Source organism: Puma concolor, chromosome D1 (genome assembly GCF_028749965.1).
Source record: "Puma concolor isolate L17-30 chromosome D1, mPumCon1.1.hap2, whole genome shotgun sequence".
NCBI lineage: Eukaryota > Metazoa > Chordata > Mammalia > Carnivora > Felidae > Puma > Puma concolor.
Genome location: NC_141676.1, coordinates 108,748,186 through 108,755,265, shown reverse-complemented (window position 1 = coordinate 108,755,265; position 7,080 = coordinate 108,748,186). Strand labels below are relative to the sequence as shown.

The 7,080-nt window shown below is 39.7% G+C and overlaps 1 long non-coding RNA gene across 1 annotated transcript in view; it reads left to right on the top strand.

The window, feature by feature from the left end:
* Positions 1-594: 594 nt before the first annotated feature.
* Positions 595-7,080, top strand: part of LOC147576984 (uncharacterized) — a 246,943-nt gene continuing 240,457 nt past the window's right edge. The window contains exon 1 of the long non-coding RNA XR_015241373.1: positions 595-732. This is a non-coding gene — a long non-coding RNA (uncharacterized LOC147576984). The remainder of the gene's footprint in view (positions 733-7,080) is intronic.

Here is a 7,080-nt window from a genome sequence, read left to right as displayed (position 1 = left end):
AGATTTTCATGTCTTTTTCTTGAAACTCTGTAGTCCTTTCTCTAGACTTTTCTCTATTTTTAGAAATTCTTTTTTGACGTACTAGAGTTTTCTCTAGTTTTAGAAACTTTTTATGTTAAATATTTGAATCTGTGTGATATAAAATTGCAAATATTTTCCCCAATCTGTCATTTGTTTTTTTCCTTTGTTTACACTGTGTGTGTGTGTGTGTGTGTGTGTGTGTGTGTGTGTGTAGCCATGCTAAATTTTTAATGTATAATTAAATTTATCTCTCTCTTCTCCTATTGCTACTAGATCTTGAGTTATGGTAGAAATGTTTTCCGTATTTCTGGCTTGTGAAGAAATCCATTCATGTTTGTTTCTAGTACTTGTATGGACTCTGTATTTTTTATCTCAAATTTCAGGTCCTTTTATAATTTTTCCTTTTTAATAATATGAGAGATAGATTCAAATTGATCCTTTTCCATATATGTATATATATCCGATTATCTCAGCACTTTTTTTTAGGTATTCTTTTTTTTCCCCTTCTTTTTCTTAAGTATATTTTTGGCGTTTAAGAGAGTTTATATTTTTGTCCCAATGGTTAGTGTTTTTTGTTTGTTTCTTAAATAGGCTCCACACCCAGCGTGGAGCCCAATGTGGGATTTGAACTCACAACGCTAAGATCAAGACCTGAGCTGCAGTCAAGAGTCTGAGTCTTAACCAACTGAGCCACCCAGATGCCCCCCAGAGGTTAGTTTTATGCTAATATTTTCACTCACCATCTTAAGCCCTCTTTTTTTGGTTATTGTCTAGTGACTCCCCACTATCAAAGTATTGAAGTTGGGTTATAACCCATTCTTTTCCTTCCCCTTCTTCTTTCCCAACAACTGGTTTGAAGAACTGTCCTTTTGCCATTAATTAGCAACTGTAAAGCAGTCAACAGTCGTATTCTACTTCTCCTATGCCCTCCCCATCCTCCTTCCCCGCCCTACTTTTGGTCTTGTTCTTTCCTATATGGTCTCTCCAACATCTCTGTCTGCTTTTATGGGTGAACTTATAGAGGTTCAGAAGTGAGACTGCTCACTGCTGTTTTCCCAGGTTTCTCCCCTGTTTATTCTTCTTTGGCTGACTCTTTCTTTCTTTTCTTTTCTTTCTTTCTTTCTTTCTTTCTTTCTTTCTTCCTTCCTTCCTTCCTTCCTTCCTTCCTTCCTTCCTTCCTTCCTTTCTCTCTCTCTTTCTTTCTCTCTCTCTCTCTCTCTCTGTCTCTTTATTTTGCTTCTCTAAATCAGTATTTCTCAAAGGGGTCAGTTCTGGACATTTATGGAGATGTTTTGGTTGTCACAGTTATTAAGGAGCCCTACAGGCATTTCGTAGACTGAAGCTGGGGGTGCTAGACAGTCGGCAAGGCATCGAACAGTCCAATACAACAAGGGACTATCCCATTTCCCACTTTTGCCCATTTCCATGGCTTTTGAATGTCTTTTTGGATATTCATAGAAGTAAAAAAACACAAGTTGATAATTTTTAAGCTTATAATCTAACTCTGTATACTGTGTGAATTCAAAGTATTTTTTGTACAGTTTCATTTCAATTTATGGTGAATTTCCAGCAACAACCATGTGCCTTGAAAGAAGACTATGCTTTGTTTTGTTTGGAACTGTATCAAGAGTTTCTCCTCACTTGAGAAAATGGGGTCACTGATGGCAATGCTACTCACCATGTTTGAGTAGCCAGTGCAGCCAACCTGTATCCAAGTACATTTGTAGCTGCTGCGTATTCACAACAATTTTTCATGCAAGTGCATCTGACTACCTCATTTTGTTTTCCGGTACAGTTATTTTCCCATATTTGTATATTGAAACACAGATTCTTTAGAATACATTACTTAATGGTATTTACTTTTATTTCTCCTTTTAGTTCCCTTTTAACTGGGGTATATTATTGATTTTTTTTAAAATTATGTATGAAATTCCATTTCAAGAGAGTCAATATTACAAAATATGTGCGTCAGCATACATCAGGCAGAAAGTCGTAAAGTGTTGAGAACTAGGGATTCAGATGGTCCTAAAAGCCAAAGAACAGTAAGGAGGTCGCACTGTTGGACCACAGCATTGGCATCCACAGATGCAAGACCCACATGCAGAAACTGTGCAGAGAGCTTCCTGTCCTTTTCTTGGCAGAGACAAATCTCTTTATTATTTTTTTAAATTTTTTAAATATTTATTTATTTTTGAAAGAGAGACACAGTGCAAGTCGGGGAGGGGCAGAGAGAGACACACACACAGAATCCAAGGCAGGCTCCAAGCTCTGAGGTGTCAGCACAGAGCCCTACACGGGGCTTGAACTCACTAACAGTGAGATTATGACCTGAGCCAAAGTCAGATGCTGAACAAACTGAGTCACCCAGGGGCCCCGAGACAAAGCCCTTTAAATAGTGGCGCTCACAGGAAAACTTCCTCTCAACCCACCGCCTGTGGAGGGGTGAGGAAAGATGAAATAACAACATAGAAAATGGTAAGGAACCATTGTAAACTACGTAAACATAGATTACCCACCAGCTGGATGATCATTGGCCAACTGATGTCATGTTTTCATTTATGGAATGCCATGAGCCACACTTCATTCACCCGTTAAAGCTAATGGTCTTTATCGAACACCTGGTTGTACATGGCATGTGTTAGATACTATATAAGAAAAATGAAATGGACAGAATTACCTTTGCACCAGCCAAGTTTCTGCAAGGTTTGAATTCTACTAGTGTTTAGCTGATAACATAATGTTTCTTGTTCTGTAATCCCGGATCGCGTGAGAGCAAGACAGCAATGCCAAGTTAACCTGATTTCAACTCGTTGGCTTCCAGACTGATGTAGCTCAGTATTGGTCATCCCCTCTGGGTCACATCTCCAACCCAGTGAGATGGTGGGAGCATTTGAGTACGAGAAAAGCTGTAAGGTTTCAGTCACAAGTGGTTCCTAAGTAGAGTGTGATGTTGTTGGTAAATGGAGACACCAATGATGGATTACCAGTTTGCATTTACTGTGTGATTCCAGTTGGTGGATCCCCAAAGACAACCCATTTTCTTTCTTTCTTTCTTTTTAATTAATTTATTTTTTAATTTATATCCAGGTTGGTTGGCAGATAGTGCAACAATGATTTCAGGAGTAGATTCCTTAATGCCCCCTACCCATTTAGCCCATCCCCCCTCCCACAACCCCTCCAGCAACCCTCTGTTCTTTATATTTAAGACTCTCTTATGTTTTGTTCCCTTCCCTGTTTTTATATTATTTTTGCTTCCTTTCCCTTATACTCATCTGTTTTGAATCTTAAAGTCTTCATATGAGTGAAGTCCTATGATATTTGTCTGTGACTAATTTCGCTTAGCATAATACCCTCCAGTTCCATCCACGTAGTTGCAAATGGCAAGATTTCATTCTTTTTGATTGTTGAGTAATACTCCAGTGTGTGTGTGTGTGTGTGTGTGTGTGTGTGTGTGTGTGTGTGTGTATACACCACATCTTCTTTATCCATTCATCCATTGATGGACATTTGGAGGACAGCCCATTTTCAATAGGATTTTGCCCTCGGTAGCAACACAGTCCATTCACTTTATGATCTCCTCATAGTTTCCTGACAGCTAAAATTGAAATACATGCCTCCTTGTACACTCCCTGAAATACATGCCTAACTCACATTCAGAAAAAAAATGTTTCCAGTGGTTTCCAGTGAAGTAGTCCTCCATTCTTGGAATGATGTTTTTAGTTATAATATGTGGGATATCTACTGTGTGTGTGTGTGTGTGTGTGTGTGTGTGTGTGTCTGTCTGTCTGTCTTTAGGACAATTAGCTTCTTGAGGGAAGGAGTTTGTATTTACTTCTGTATTCTTATCACTTCGTACTGCAGATGTTGACTAAATATCTAGAATTGAATTAAATGTAGAATTAATTTGTAAGTTGAAAGAGATAAAGTCTATAGAAAACATTAGCAACATGGGCAGACGTAGTACCTTGAACCAATTATCCATTGAACAAATATCTGTTTAGGACTGGCTTCTGTCTTGTTTAATTCACTTTCATCTGGAGATTCCTAGTTGTAGATGACAAAATGTATCCTCACAAATACAGATTTACATGTCAAACATTATGGTCGTATGCATTGTTATTTATACCACCACAATTATCTAGTAAGATAAGCAATTTTATATTACCCCCGAATTGCCTAGAAAGAAAAAGTGATTTACCTAAGTTTCTAGTGTCTGTGTGAGCTTAGACAAATCCAGTTCCCCTGATTCTTTCTTTCCCTTGGAAAAAGAAATTCTATATCCTTTTATCACCCTCTCTGGGGTCAAGATCTCTTGACTTCTCAACTCTGCGTCTGTATCTTTGGCTTGTCCAGCTACCTCATTCTACTGCCAGCCCCACCCTCTGTGAAGGAGCACTTGGGTCCCACAGAGTCATGTCTGCTTGTTTGCAATGCAAACTGAAAGGTCTAGTTAAAGATAGGCTTTCTTTTTTTTTTTTTTTTTTTTTTTTTTAATCCAGAGATCTTAGCATATGTGTAGAACCAAAGTATTAAGTGGGAACATCAATGAAGCAATCATTGGAGCCTGTAGGGGAGAGGCATCCACCGTCACTACACCAGGTAGTTTATAAAGGGCATCCCATTTTGTGTTCAATTCAACCCCAGAAGAGGAAACTATAGCTGCCATATTACAAATGAGAAAAACAGTGGGTTAAGATTCTTTCTTAAGATCACAGAATGACAAATTGATAGACCCAGAATTTGACCTCTCATCTGGCTGGATCCATTTCACCGTCCTTCCTGTGTGATGCCTTATCATAAAAATGAGAGGGGCTATTTCCAAACATAGTCAATGTCTTATTTTCTTCCTCTTTTATTGCTTTCTTTTTGCTCACTCTTAACTTTGAATATTTAGCCTTTCTTAATCTTTAAAATGTTTGTGAATTTGTCAAGGGAAAGTGACACAATAGAATATTCAATAGAATTGGAATAAATACTAATAAACAAGAAAATATTTGGTTTCCCCCACAACCCCTGCCCACACATACACATTTCCTGTGTTGAAATATCATCTCCAGGCATAGTAACTTTGAAAGGCCCTACATCTGCATATAGACCTTCTTTTTATGTTCTTCTCCCACCCCTACCTTCCATCTTCCTGATTTAGAATTCCTCTGCCATTGCTTTGGCCTGTTTCTTATCTACAATATTCTGATAAGGACCCAGGCTCACCTAATGTATAAAATTTAGGTAGCCTGGCTGTTCCAGTGAAAAATCCAGAAAGTCTGTAACTTGACCTGGCAGGATTATGAAGCATGGTTATCAGAAAGTCGGGGTAACTCCCCAGAATAGGAAGGTTACAAAGACATCCCCTATTATATTTCCATTATGAGTAAGGAGACCAGTGGGAAGGTGGGAAGTATGGAAAGCATACCAGTTCAGGAGCTGCAAGGTTCAGGATTAGGTGGCACCTGTTGAGTGGGAAACTAAATTTGGATTGGCTCTCAGAGTCCAGCCCTTTCTGGATCCCCCTGGGCGCCTTCTGAGGGGATTTCATGTTGTTTATTCAATGCATGATATTTGACTGTCCGTAGCAGTCGCCGTCAATGTCACCGTACCCAGAGAGCTCATTAAGATTCCAGACCCCTGCGTCCCATAGGTTGGGATGCACCCACCTCCTGAGACGTTCCTCTTCTCAACTGATTCACACCAAAATGTCTGCCTTCCAAGGTCACATCTCCTTGGTCTCAGTAGAAAAACCAAATGTAAATACAATATCCAGCCAACCTGATACAATATGAAATTCACATCACCCAGAGCTGCCAAGTATTTCTAGCCTTTTAGAGTCATCCTTACCTTTAATCATAAAATGTAAATGGTTAAAATCTCACCTCTAAGCAGAATTGGGGAACTGCTGTCTGCCCCATCACTTCCCCCAATGTTGGCAGGAGTGTCTGTTTCAAAGTGCCTGGATTTCGATCAGTCACCTCCTGGGCTGGTTTCTTGTTTCCCTTTACCTCACTTCACTTGCATCTCAGTCCTGTGGGGGTCTTCTTTTGCTTGTCTGCTGTGATCCAAATGTGGGCAAACCTCCTGTGATTTCCCTAAACATCACTATGACAAAGCAGACGTGTGCATAAGAATTCTACCGGACTTTGGGGAAACCGGAGGAATCGGTAGACAGCATCTTTAAGCTACCCGGTGGCAAGGTTTCTAACTATCCAAAGACAGCCTTTCTCAGTCACCCTACCACCTGCGTCAGGGCCTGAGGCAAAAGTAAAACACATAGTAATGCTGATCCTGTGCTTATTTACAATTCTGATATTTTGCTCTTTGTGGACTTTTTCTTGCATCAATTTCAATTTTTTAAAAATATCTCATTAAAACATTATTCATCTTGACTACTGACTTTTTTGGTGACCCTTTAGATTTCTCACTTACCTCCTCCTTATTCTGGCACTGTCCATCACCATTCTCCTCCTACACCAGCATGCTCAAACTTTGGATATGTGGAAGGGGTGGCGGAGACTGCAGGATGAAGGGCAGGGGGTCATTCGGTAGGTCTGAGATGGACCTTAGGGATCTGAATTTATAATGATCATTGTTGTGAGTTGAATTGCATTCTCAAAAAAAATTATGTTCAAGTCCTAATTTCTGCTACCTGTGAATGTAATCTTGCTTGGAAATAGGGTCTTTGCAGATGTAATCAAGATACAAGTTAAAACGAAGTCATACAGGACCATAATCCAGTATGACTGGTCTCCTTGTAAGAAGAGGAGGAGAGACACAGATATAAACACAGACACAGACACACACACGGACACACACACACACACACACACACACACACACACACACGCATAAGAGAATACCACAATCACCCAGAGATAAGGCCCACGTGATGACCAAAGTAGAGATTGGAGTCATAAGCTGCAAGCCAAGGAATGCCAAAGATCCCTGGTGACCAGGGACTAGAAGAGAGAGCATTACTCCACTGACACCTTAATGTCAGACTTCCAGACTCCAGATGGTGGAAAAATATATTTCTATTGTTTCAAGCCACTCAGTTTGTGGAACTTT